General features: G+C 46.1%; 1 pseudogene; it reads left to right on the top strand.

Annotated features, from left to right (window-relative positions):
* The first annotated feature begins 6,122 nt into the window (after positions 1 to 6,122).
* Positions 6,123 to 10,971, top strand: LOC138560433 (3-ketoacyl-CoA thiolase, mitochondrial-like; annotated as a pseudogene).
* Positions 10,972 to 14,451: the final 3,480 nt, after the last annotated feature.

Genomic DNA, 14,451 nt, shown 5'->3' with positions numbered 1-14,451 from the left:
TATAAGCCCCTTCATTATGTGGCCTTCTACAATTGGTTGGCATGCTCGTACCCTTCTGGAAAATTCGAATCACTAGCAGCACGTAACCTGGTACCCCAGGTGCTGGTGGGTGGACTTGACTGTCTCCCAACCCAATTAGCCCTACATCTCTCATTGCTCATGCCTCCTGTCATTCAGTTTTTTAACTTGGCCTTGCAAGCAAAGTATCACTGCTCCTGAGAATAAAAGGGTGTATGGGCACATCCTTATCATAGCTCAGGTCTGTACATCCACTCCTATTTTCATCCTTGGCTCACATGACAGGAGACCGTATTTTGGCCTGTTTTACAGCATTTAATGGACTTGAATTAATAAACTTGACCTTCATGGTGTTCTTTCTTGCAACTTAACAAGTGCTGATTCAGCTTGTCACGTTCACTGTTCTTCAAAGAGAGATAACCAATTCTTGGCTGCTCCATCCTTTGACACCAGGCCAGACAGCTAGTCCAGACCTTCCCTCGATCTTCAGCTGCTTTTCTTACTGAGACACAGCCCTCTGATCCTTCTTTCTTCACGGGTCTGACCTTAGTAAACATGTCACATTTATGTCCAGAATTCTATATAATGGCGGCACTGCCTGCAGTCTACTCACTACGTATAACCAGCCTTTATGATCACTTAATCTACTTGCGTTACAGCATCTGTACAGTTATAACACAGCTTGCATTTTCTGCAGTGCTCTTCACACGTGCGATCTTCATTCCGCATATGAAAGTTGACTTAATTCTTTACTTCATCATCAGATTCTATAAGGTCTATGCATCTTCTTCTTGACCATCCTTGTCAGTGTGCCACGCTCATTTCTTGTGACGTCACCAGCCTCTTTTCCTTTCATCTTTATATTCCTTCAGGAATCTCCTCCAAGAGATTGTCACATCTATGAGGGTACGTTTTATAGGATTTTCTTAATGGATACCTTTTCTCGAAGACTCTGCATTGAATAGCACCATCACTGGCGTTGCGCATGTCACCATTTCTGGTTTCCAGCATGGAGGCAAGATGGGGTCAGGATGTCCTGTTGAGGCATTCAGCTGCTCTTCTACAATCCCTTCTTCCTCACTGAGGCTTGCACTATTTATGGCCTGCCTGGGTCTTCACTTGCAAGCTGGTTCTCCTATTCTATAGGTCATATCTACACATAGAAAGCCGCCTTGTGGGGAGTTAATGTGCCATGTGGTATTAATTTCCCATTGTACCTTTATTTCCCTTTCTTGGCAGGCGAGTGTGTGCCCTTGCCTTCCCTGGATATGATTTTAACAATGGCTTGTTCCACTAGCTTAGATGTGTTTGCATGAGCTTTTATCTGGACTCTTGTTCTCACAGAGCTGTTGGCATCCTAAACAAGGTCCCTTCCTTGTGTCTGTTATACTCATTCCCACTAAGTGCTGTTATAACTCTATCTAACACGTTTTAAGGATCTTCTCACATGGTACCAAATTGGACATGCCTTCAAAAGTGTCAACTTTGTTACATATAACCCAACCACTCAGATATTTCAAAGGCTGATGAGCATTTGCCAAACGGGATTGACCTGATGTCTTGGTGAGGTCATTAAAGTTCATTTGGTACTGCATGGGGACTGAACTTTCTGAGGGCAGCAGCTTTTTTTCCTCTTAAATGGGCCTATCCTCAGGAGACAACTGAATAATAACCGAGTAACAGCCATAGCTCCTCGTCCACCTCCTGGAGGTTGAGGTCCCTCAAACCAATCAATGATGTGTCTCTTCACCTCATATAACTGGAACAAGTCCCTGGGAATGTAGCAGCTTGACTTCCCTTGGGTGCCACTGCCAGATATAACAACCTCCTCACTGGAAGTTCTCTTAATCTCCCTCTGCTTCTCCAGTTCAGTATGCACAGTTGCATAAGATTCCTCTGCTTTTGTTCTGCTAAAGCAGCTTCTTCCCTCTATCTATGCCTCTTGTCCCTCTGCTTCTTCTCCCCCAAGGCCAACTTCCTTTCCTCAAGTAAGTACTTCCTGTCAGCTAGCATATCCCCAGTGTGACTTACACAGAAACAGATAGAAGTCTTGGACCTCACAGAGTTTTGGGACCTGACATAGGCCCTGAGACTGGTGGGATATTTGGGACCTCTGAGAGACCACACTGCCTGCACTCTGGAAAGAGTAGTAGGAGCCACCATCGCTGTTGTAGCCTCTCTACATCTCTATGTCCCTCAAAGGAATGGGTAGCTGAGCTGTGGGCTCAATATCACTGCTGTTTTCAACAGTTTGTGTTTATTAAACTTCCTGCTGCAGGGGATTCCCCTCACTAGGAACACCTCAGGCAGCTCACCTACTCATCAGGGTTGTGTGAGCTCTTGTCAAGTCCCATGGTAGCAATTAAAATAATGCCTACATGTGAATCATTTATTTTAAGATTATGTATTTATTTATTAATTTGTTTATTTATTTGTATTTATTTGTTTTTATTATTTGTATTTAGTTCTGAGGAACTATTACAAATATAATCAGTCATAACAATCATATGACACGTTAACATTTACTGGACAAGAACACATATATACACATAAATCCCTAAAAAAAAAACACATTATCAATACATACATAACAATTTCTAAAATGCATGTTCTTATTAGATTTAAGTTTGATTTCATCCTCCAAACATCTAAAAACACATCATAGTAACTGGACCATCCCTACACCTACACAAATGACACTACATTGCACAATTTGAATTTCTTTGATCTAATACATACTTAAAATAAATAAAATAATACCTAAATAGCTTCCCATGAGTTTTTGTAAAATTGCTTGCTAATAATTTGCTGCAGTCTAAACAACGCAATATGCACAGCTTCACATTCAGTGTTCAGACAGTAATCCCAGAACTCAACAGACATTATAGAATCGTAGAAGCCTACGCATTTCCCCAATATTGATATGTTATTGGAAGCCAACCATGTATATTCCGTAACGACATGTCATGCTGTCTCCAATTTACCATGCAGTCGACAGATTCTGTATATTCTCTCTTCCTTGGGCATTTTATTATACACACCTTAGGTTACCAACAGAGGGAGTTGATTAATGGAGAGACAACTTCTGAAACTTCATAGTGCTTGGTTTGGGGGTCCGCAATACATAACGTGGGGGGTCTAAAAACTTGTGGGTGATAATAGCCACATGTTAAGTACTCCTTAATGTATAAAGGTTTTCATAATTCCCCACCCAGTCCCATTTCTGCATTTTGGCCTCATAGATATTTTTCAGGATCAGGAAACAAGTATCCCTATCAAAATCAGGAAACAAATCAATTTTATTAAAACACTCCAAATTCAATTTTCCAAACGCAACCTTGCTAAATTTACCCAAAATATCATTCCCATAGTTACTGGTGAGCATCCCCAAGTGAGGGTATAGGGGGTTTGCTTTTGATTTGATATAAAGAATCCCCCGACACATTAAAGCTTGTGTGCTTAGAGCAACCAGACCCAATTCTAGTTGCAAATAAGCCAAGGGGGTAGACTGAGCCAAATTTAGAACCCTCCTCCTAAAATGACCCTCCAAAACATCCAACCAGAGTAGATCTCCCATAGCCAGGGCCTGCAGACCATACAAAACAGCTGAGCAAAAGCATTGATTGTAAAGTTTAAATATTCCCCCCAGGGGATAGCCCGCAGTCTGCTTAGCAAACTTGTATATTAGCAGAGTAAGTTGGTAAGTTGTTGTGCTTTAATTTTTATTCTCTCAGTGATAGCAGCATAGCCCCTACTTTCCATCAATTTGAGGCTTAAGTAAGGATAATAATCTGCATACTCGATGTTGCCAGTTTCCGTGACCAATGCAACCCAATTTACCTTGTGACCCGACACCATCATAGCTTTAGTTTTATTCATCCTGATGCCAAGGTTGTTTTCTTTAGCGTATTTCACAAGAACCTCAAATTTAGCATGAATACCCCTCACAGTCCGATATATAAGGACCAAATCATCAGCATACAGCATACAGCATACACACCAGATGCTTAGAACCATTTTCACTGGAAGACCAGTTTGCTGCAACCGAGCCAGGAGATCCGCCAGATAGAGGTTGAATAACAGTGTAGCCATTGTAGATCCCTGCTTTACTCCCCTGTTCATCCTCACCCTCTCTGGCAATGACCCAGCATCGTCCATCCTCACCCCCACCCCTGTAGTTGAGTGCAGACCAACCAGGATGTCTAACAACCAAACCAGGCAACCCAGATCCCTTAGTTTCTGCCACAGGATAGATTGAGTGACTGTATCAAAAGCTGTACTAAAATTGACATATACAAAATACATATCTGGGTTCCCCATGGAAGATGCCTCCCTGATCGGTCTATCCACTAGCATGATGTTATGGGTGGTTGATGAACCAGCCCAGAAGCCTGTCTCTGCATCGGATCAAGAATATTTTTCTCTGTCACCCAATTTTGTCAACCAAACATGAACTGTAATTGTTTTTTGGATGACTAAGCTGTTGTCAAGACCCTCACCCAAAACCCCCTATGGCAAACCCATTGGCCAGGTGGAGTCAGGACTCGGGCCTCTAGAGCCTGGCGTCCTCTTTAAAAGCCCTCATGGGGTAAGTCCTGGTGCCTATGGCGCCAGGCTCATACACCATGAAAAACAATGTGCCTGGGAACTACTTTATTGTATTTTCAGCCAACATGGAGGCATCCACATAGTTTGGTTCCTAAGAACCAAGCTATGCGGTCTAGTGTTTTGGATGTGGTATCCTAGGGACTACTTTACCTGGACTATTTTGTTGGGGCTATTTAAACCACACCCGAGCAAGAAAACACACTTTGCGTTACTTTGCAGCTTGCAACGTGTCGCTCACTGTGTCCAGCTACTCCCTCGAACCTCAGAGAAGCAGAACCAGCAAGGAGACAGAAGGAACATCATTAGCAGCAGCATCTTACCTGCAGTCTTCATCTTTAAACAAACACTCACAGCTACTGAGAACAGCTTCCTCGAATCTGCACACCTCCCAGACAGAATGACCTGAAAGAGGACGATAGAGGCAACATTAAAGAAATCAGTAGAGACATTTACAAATTACGAACTGCTCAAAAGGCTTACCTGGCTGGTCGCCTCTCTGCTGGCACCACTCTGGACATTCCACTTGCGCTGAAGAACACCGCAACCTACAAGGAAGGAAAAAACAGGTTAGCAAAGGCAAGACTTTGTAGCGCTGCTCATAGCGCTTACTTACCGCATCATAGCGCTCTTAGTGCGCCATCATTTACCAGCGGGGCTCAACTAAGCCAGTTCGCCGCGCTGAAGCTCCGCATTCCTAAGGGAGAAAAAAGAGACATTTTAAACAAAGAAAGGCATGCAGGATAGCAACAAAACTAAAGAACAGGAATAAGACCTACCTGAACAATATCAAACAGGCTGGTGTCAGTGAAGTAACTGGACCGCACTCGCCCTTGAAAGACAACGCACCTCTGCAAAGAAGGCAGGCCCGAGAGCATGCCTAATTCTACCACAAGGTGAGGAGATGGCGCCAGAGGGACTGAAACCGTACGGGGTGGAGGGAGGATACTTACCCCAGTCGGTCAGTCTTGAACACAGTCCTCCTGTATTTTCAGGCAGAACCTTCCCCGTAGACCACATCAGGGCAAAGCTGAGAAGCATACCAGCGAGTAACCCGGCTGGTTACATCCCTGTGGATACCAGGTGAGCATAACAGCTGTAGGCGTAGACTGTGTCAAATCTCAACCACTGCCTACCAGTGTGATGAAATACTGTCTGCCCCACGACAGGAGTACAAGGAAGAGTAGTGGCTAAACCGTCTACTTAGCCCTCAGACTTCGAAAACACAAGAATGATCCCAATCATAAAGGTGAAGCAGGCAGGGTTAAGATACATACCTCCCTTGCTTTTTGTGGTAACATGGCTCGAGGAAGTTCAAACTCTCAAGAGGTGTGTGAATGTGAAACAGTAGGATCTCAAACAGCAAAGTACAACAATCTAAAATGAAGGAATGTCCAATCAAGGATATATATATATATATATATATATATATATATATATATATATATATATATATATATATATATATATATTTTTTTTTTTTTTTTTTTCAAGGAAAAATGTTAGTTACAGGTACGTTAAGGTGGGAACTTAACGCAACATAACCCCTGAAATTCAGCTAAAGCCACCTTAACTTCATGCCCCCTGTTGCGCAGCCTATGACCACAAAGATGACATCACAGATCACACCAGTGATGACATCACTAATTACATTGCAACAGTAACTGGCACTAAGCATGGCCTTCAGCCATGGTCAGTGTGCATGTTCCAAAATATTTTAACACATGAATGGGTACTAGTCATGGCCTTCAGTTATGGTCAGTGTTTAGAACCTTCACCCATATGCACTGAATATTTTAAAACACTAACAGGCTACCAACCATGGATTATGGTGTTTACCACTGGATACAGCTTTCAACCGTGTCCACTGTATATTATAAACACTCAGCAGGTACTAGCCACAGACTTTACTGGCCAGTGGCCACAATCTTTGGCTGTGCCCACTATATATTCTAATATATAAATGGGCCACTAGCCATGACCTTTGGCCTTGAACAGTTTGTACATCTTTTGGTCATGACCTCCATATTTTCAAATACTAACATGCCATAAGCAATGGACTTCAGACGTGCCCACTGTGTATTATACAACACTAACCAGCTCTATCTATGACCGTCAGCCATGCCCACTGTATTTTATACACAATAACCAGCCACTAGCCATAATCTTCACCACAATACTAGCCAGTGGCCACGGACTAAGCCATGCCGACTGCATATTCTAAAATATTTATGGGCACTTGCTATGACCTTTAGCTATGGCCACTGACTACAGACGTCTTTGTTGCACACTGTATATTTTTAAACAGTGACGGCCAATAGGCATGGTTTTTAACCATGCACATTAGTATTTTGCAACACTAACTGACCACTAGCTAGCATGTTTGGTGATGGCCAGTGACCACAGCCTTCATCAGTGATGCAATTTGTGATATACTTATATATATATTTAAAATTTATGATGAACAATTTAGGCCCGAAGGCGTCTAGGTGCTGAGAAGGTTGGAGGGGCATGCTCAAGTGCTCAATAACATTGACTTAACAGGGCCGAAGAAAATGATTAAACAAATGTTTCTTCAAGGCTCTCCTAAAGGGAGAGTAATCAGTCACAGTTCTGAGATCAAATGGAAGATCATTCCATAAATTGGGTGCCAGCACAGAAAAAGAGCTGCTCCCCAGGCGTTTCCAACAGAATTTGGGGATCATAAGCAGCTGATGCGAATCTGAATGAAGATATCTCGTTGGGCAGTATTTTTGCAGCATATTGATAAAGAAAAAGAGGGCCCACATTGTGGACAGCACGGTGGATGACGCACAGAATCTAAACTCAATGCGAGCCGCCACTGGGAGCCAGTGTAGGTGATGTAGCAAGGGTTAGGAAGAAGTCAGGTGGGGAGCCCCAAGTGCCAGGCGAGCTGCAGCATTCTGCAAAACGTACATCAGCTGAACCTGTTACCTGGGTTGCCCCGAATATAAGTCATTACAGTAGTCCAGTGAGCTAATTACAGTGGATTTCGCCTGGGTTGCCTGATGAAGCAGGGGAGAATTTTCAGTGTTCGCCTACAAAAAGTTATTAGTGATGTCATCAGTGATGTGATCTGTGACATCATTGTGGTCATAGGCTGCGCAACAGGGGGCACAAAGTTAAGGTGGCTTAGCTGAATTTCAGGGGTTTTGTTGTGTTAAGTTCTTACCTCAACATCCCTGCAAATAAAGTGTTTTCCTGGAATTTCAAGTATTTTTTTTTCCAATGTTTTCCTCACCTTAACGTCCCTGCAGCTAAAGTTTATTTCCTTGAGTTTCAAGGGTTTGGTATTTCAAACTTAATTAACATTAATGATACATGCAATTGAGCTAATGGAAACGATGTGTCTATCATGTGTAGAAAGTAAAATAAAAAGAAATTGTGCAGCCACATAACCCCCAAATAAATCTGTTCTTAAAAAACGTTGCATATTTACTCAACTTTTTGAAGCATTCACATTAAAATGTACCATTGATAAATAGATAGTTATTACATTCTTTACAAGACTTCTGCCCACGGATGAGGTAGGGTAAGCAAACCTGGAAAGCAAGAGAATATATGGTGGGATAATTAAAATTGGAATCTGGGCTGCTGTGAGTGGCTTCAGCTTTACCTCCATAAACAAAGCCAGGTGTGAGTAGTGGTTATGCAGAATCAAACACCAGACATTAAAGGTGCTGCCAACAACTGGCAGAGACTTGAAACACCTGCCAAATTGGAGCACTTTATTTGAAGAATCATCAGGAATGCTACCGAAGTTCACAGAGAAGACTTTTCATGAACTATCTACAGATGTACCTAGAACCCAGCCTCACCATGGACAGACAGGTCAATGCCGTTGCCTCCTCCGCAGCATACCACTCCAAACTCATCAATGCCATTAGACCCTTCCTATCCCAGCAAAACTGCATCTCAATAGCCGGAGCCATCATCGGATCCAGACTGGACTATTATAATGCCCTGTTCATTGGAACCTCTCAAAAAAACCTTGTCAAACTCCAGATTGTCCAAAATAATGCTTAAGGGCTGCTACAGGCATCTTGCGCAAGGAACACATCTCGGGGGTCAGGAGGCAGGTACACTGGCTCCCCATCAAGGAAAGGGTGGTTTTCAAAACCTTGGCCCTAACACATAGATGTCTTCATGATCAGGCTCCTCCCTATATTGCACAAAGGATCACCAAACAAACAGCTTCCAGACCCTCGAGGTCGGCCTATGCCAACCGCATCATGGTTCCTCACACGCGCAGAGTATGTGCAGGAGGCACCAGCTTCCCCACTATGGCTGCAACCCTATGGAACAACCTCCCAGCTCAGATTAGAACAATCGACTCACACACAGCCTTCCGCAAGGACCTAAAAATCCAGCTCTTTATCTAAAGAGCATATCCACATCAGATCTGTACTACGTTGTCACCATGTATATGAAATCTATCTGTTTTGAATTCTGTTACCTGGATAAGAGTATGAGTGAACAACTGTGACGTTTCAAAGTGTAACAACTGTAACCTAACAAATGTATCTAAGTGAATGTATCTAAGCATACTTTCTTGGGCCGCTTATTGTAACCCGCAAGCAGGCCTCCTTCAATTTCCTTAAAGCGCCTTGTTGCCTGTGGGCTGTAGTGTGCTCTACAAATACAAAATAAAACAGATGTACTGCTCCCATCTCTAGCATTATCTCTATTTCTCAAATATAGGTTGGCCTTTCACTGGAGTTAATTGTACAACATTTGGTGCAAGTCCACTGGGATGATAAGACTGATGCAGCTACAATAAATTCAAAAAATAAAAAATGACTAAAATGAACTTGCAAAACACCATCAATTGTACTACCTCACAGAAAACTCAAAACAGCTGAGTACTACATAGGTGAAAGTGCATTAAAATGACAACAAATACAATCAAATAAACCTTCAACCTCACTAACATGAATATAAAAACCAAATGCCTGCATATAAATTGCATTTATTCAAAAATTTAATTTGGTAGGTCCATGTTAGTGAAAGTTAAAAAAGGCATTAAAAACGTCCTTAAGGAGTATTTCTTTTTTCAGCCAAGAGGACTCATTTTGGAACCTATGGAGGAGTGCTGAAAGACCACACAGCAACTGACCTAGCTACAATTGCTGCGAGAGCTGCACTGTCTGGTGGCAAGGTGGCGCCAGAGATTGTGGACAGTGTTATTGTTGGTAATGTAATGCAGAGTTCTTCGGATGCTGCCTATCTTGCCACGCATGTTGGTCTGCGGGTTGGCGTCCCTGTCCCTGCTCCTGCCCTCACGATAAACCGACTCTGCGGGTCCGGGTCCAGTCCATCATCAGTGGTTGCCAGGAAATTTGCCTTGAAGAATCTGAGGTGGTCCTCTGTGGTGGAACAGAAAGCATGAGTCAATCTCCATATGACTTCCGAAACATTCGGTTTGGGACTAAACTTGGCCAAGACATTCGGATGGAAGACACTTTGTAGGCCGGACTCACTGATTTGCACATTAAAAGCCCAATGGGCATCACTGCTCAAAATCTGGCTGAAAAATACAAGATCAGCAGAGAGGACTGTGATCGATATGCACTGAAAACTCAGCAAAGGTGGAAAGCTGCAAATAATGCTGGTTACTTTGCTGCCGAGATGACTTCAACTGAGATTAAAACCAGGAAAGGGACTCAAAACGTTGAGCAGGATGAGCATCCTAGACCACAGACAACAGCAGAACAAATGGCAAAACTACCCCCAGTCTTCAAGAAAAATGACACAGTCACTGCTGGAAATGCATTGGGGGTGTGCGATGGAGCTGGTGCAGTCATCGTAGCCAGTGAAGAGGCAGTCAAAGAGCACAAACTCACTCCTTTGGCTAGAATTGTAGCTTACCATGTGTCTGGATGTGACCCAAACATAATGGGTATTGGTCCAGTGTCAGCTATTATTGGAGCCTTAAGGATGCAGGGCTTTCTCTGAAAGACATGGATTTGATAGAGGTGAATGAAGCTTTTGCTCCACAATACCTGTCTGTTGAGAAGGATCTGGGTCTGGACCCAGAGAATACCAATGTCAACGGAGGCACCATCGCTCTTTGTCAACCCCTAGGAGCATCTGGATCAAGAATCACTGCCCATCTTGTTCATGAGCTAAGGCGTTGTGGTGAAAAATACGCAGTGGGATCAGCTTGCATAGGAGGCGGCCAAGTAATTGTGGTTATCATTGAAGCCACGGCCTAAAAGCAGGACAACCTTTTGAAATGTGCCTTCGAAACAAAGCATTTATACTCGATGAGGAACTTTGCATCTTCTAAGGATTGGCGGCAAAGAATGTATTGGGATAATAAATGACTTTGCTAACTGAGCTTATACATTTTCAGTAGCATCTATTGGGCCTCATCACGACCCTCGCGGTAAGTACCAAACATTACCGCCATGGCGTAATCAACGTTTACGCCATGGGTCGATGGCGTAAAGTGCGGCATATTCCGACCCATCGGGCACGTGCATTACGCCATGGCGTTAATGTAAAGTACGGCATGGCATAAATGGGGCAAAAACGGCCCTTACCGCCATCGCACGCCGCGCAAGGAGCAATACCGCCACACACACCATAGCGGCGACCGCAATTAGCGGTCACCGTAAATAGGTGGAACCGGAAATAGCGTCATCGCGGCGGAACGGGAAACTGCACGACGGCCATCTTGAAAAACACAATCCATTGCCATCCTCCACAACCATACCTGATCCAACCCTGACACATATCCACACCCAACACCCACCCAATTAGCCAAGTAAAAATGCCCAAAGCCGTTAAAAAAGCATGTGACCGGCAGCACCAAGACCGTTTCTCAAGGGAGGAACTAACCATGCTCGCAGAGACTCTGCAAGAAAATGCCGCAGCTGTATTCTCCGCGCAGATGACAAGGCCGGCAATAGCGAAAACAAGGCCATATGGGCCCTAGTGGCACAGCGTGTGAGTGCAGTGGGGGCCGTACCCCGCACTGCCCAGCAGTGCAGAAAGCGCTGGGACGACTTGAGGCTCCGTGTCCGAAGCATCCTCTCAGCTAACCGGAACCTAGCCACGTCAACTGGGGGTGGATCCGATTCGCCCATAAAGCTGCAAGCATGGGAGGAAATATATGCATCCACCATCGGGATGGAGAGCATCCATGGTGTCGGAGGGATGGAGAGAGGAGCGCCGACCTCAGGAGATGCAGGTAGGTGGCCAGAGTAAGCCATGCTAAACTCAACAAAGTCCCATCATGTGAAGTACCATGTAGCCCCATAGTGCATATGCAACACATCGGCAGGTGTATGTCCACAGACACATCCAGACTCCACCCTGTACACATGCAGCATGCACACCCTAACTGCTGGCACACACATACCACCATGCTACCTCCGCACAAAAGGCACAAAACCTGTATGCCCCTGCCTGAAATGTGCTGCATGTACCCACTGTATAGATGTCATCCCTCACAATGCACGGCCAATGTCCGCGGACCCATCAATAACACTATCCCTCCTTTGCTCCACCACGGGATCTGACACAGACCTCCAGGAAGAGGACAACACTGCATCCAGATCCACCAAGAGGGCCAGGCCACAGGCATCCACCTCAGCCGTCCTGAAGGAAACACACCAGCAGCCACAAACCCTGCCTGGGGAAGAGGACAGGCAAGTGCCAGCCCCCACAACAGCAAACACAGAACCGGCAGCAGCACCGCACATGTCACTAGTCGTGCCCACTGAAGGGACAGGCTCTGCTGCAAGCAGCACCCTCGGTGAAATCGCTGCCATAGCGGCAACCTCCGACAGTGAGGCAGGCAGCATCGAGGTCATCGATGAGGGAAGGCCCACTGCCCAGCCACATTCCCCCTGCACATCCCTAAGCCCCCTGCAGGCGGATGCCACACAGGGGCAGTCGGAGGCCGAGGATTGGCCAGCCACCCCATCCCCCCAGCCTGAGGTGAGCAGCCCAATGGATATGCAAATGCCACTGGGCATGGGCCAGCGGAACCAGCAGACACTTGAGGATATAGTTACCCGCCAGCAGCAGCTATCCGCCCTCCTCAACGAACATGTTGCACAGTGTGGGGTGCCAAGGGATGGCATGGAGAGTTTGGCAGACCGAGTCACAGCTGCCATAGAGTCCTCCACAAAGGACATATGCACGGAACTCGCGGCTGTGCGCAATGTCCTCACAGAACTTGTCCAGACCATCAGGGACATGCGTCCAGATGTGCAGGCCGGACTGTCCTCATCAGCCAGCTCGGCACAGAGCAGCCCCATCCGCAGATCAGGGCGCAATCTACGCAGCATGGGCAGGGGTGCCCCGGGGGCCAGGGGAGGGGATCCACATTAGTGGCTTGACAGTCGAGCAGGACTACTGCACACCCTGCTGCACAGACACTACCGCACCTTTGTAGGGATTCCAGGGTGGAGGGGGTGTGTTGGGGTGTTCATGGGAGAGGGGGGAGGGGGTGTGTTGGGGTGTTCAGGGGGGAGGGGGGAGGGGGTGTGTTGGGGTGTTCAGGGGGGAGGGGGTGTGTTGGGGTGTTCAGGGGGGAGGGGGGAGGGGGTGTGTCACGACGTTTCATAGTTTGAATACACTTTTTTCTTTCCCAAAATGAAATGTGTGGACATTTTCATTGCATATGTGTGCTTTATTGGTGTACAGTCCACAGTGTGCATGTCCCAGAGACACACAGTGCCCCAGGTGCAGTCTCCATGTGATTCACACCAGCCGTGTGTGCTAGAAGCAGAGGTCGATGATACTTTGGCGCATTGCACGCCCCTCCTGTGCGTCGCCTCCTCCATCGGCACCCTCTTCATCCTCATGGTCAGGTGGTTGCAGTCCTGCGTCAGGGGGCAGGGGCACATTCCGTCTGACGCACATATTGTGTAGCATGACACATGCCATGACGATCTTTGCCACCTTCTCATGGTGGTACAGGAGTGCCCCACCAGACCTGCTGAGGCTTCGGAACCGTGCCTTCAATAGGCCGAATGTCTGCTCTATGACCACACAAGTACGTGTATGTGCACGGTTGAAGTCCTCCTCGTGCTGGTTCTGCGGGTTCAAGACTGGTGTAAGGAGCCACCTCTTCAGGGGATAGCCTGCATCACCTGTATGTAGACGAGAATGTATCATGTGTCAGTCATGTCGTCTGATCAAGAACATGATGTGCCACAATGGCTTGCATCCAACTGTTACTTCGGCTCACTTCTACATGCACTAATTGATTCACACAATGCAACCAGTATATGCTCATGGCTCCCATGGCCTGTTTTGCATGCCATCACCCAATGTATGCAGAGGGGTTGAGTGCATTGTGAGTGGCCATCCTCTGTCTCCGTTCTCTGTGTTGCTCACAGCCAGGTGGAGTATGCATCATTCCCCCCCCCTTCAGCCAGGTGGAGTATGCATTGGTACGTCATTCACCTGCCCACTTCCATGACATTGGACTCACCGAGTAGCCAGGATCTTGGGCCTGCATGTCGCTCCATGTAGCGTGGTATTGTGGAGTTCCTCAGGACCATAGAATCATGGGTTGATCCGGGGAATCGGGCACAACAATGTGTGATGATCTTGTTGGAGTCACAGACCATTTGCACGTTGATTGAGTGGAACTGTTTCCGGTTGCGGTACGGTACCTCCATGGCACGTGGAACCACCAATTCCACATGGGTGCAGTCAATGGCACCAATGCAACCGGGTATGCCGGCTAGTGCATGGAAACCCACTTTGGTGTTTGCAATGTCCTGGGCAGTCCGTGGTAATGAGATGTGGTCGTCTGTGTGCTTGAGGAGGGCATCGTGCACTTGG

The sequence above is a fragment of the Ambystoma mexicanum genome, chromosome 1q (genome assembly GCF_040938575.1).
Source record: "Ambystoma mexicanum isolate Mex_15411 chromosome 1q, UKY_AmexF1_1, whole genome shotgun sequence".
Taxonomy (NCBI): Eukaryota; Metazoa; Chordata; class Amphibia; order Caudata; family Ambystomatidae; genus Ambystoma; species Ambystoma mexicanum.
Note: the sequence above shows the minus strand (reverse complement) of the source record. Positions and strands in the feature narration are given on the sequence as shown.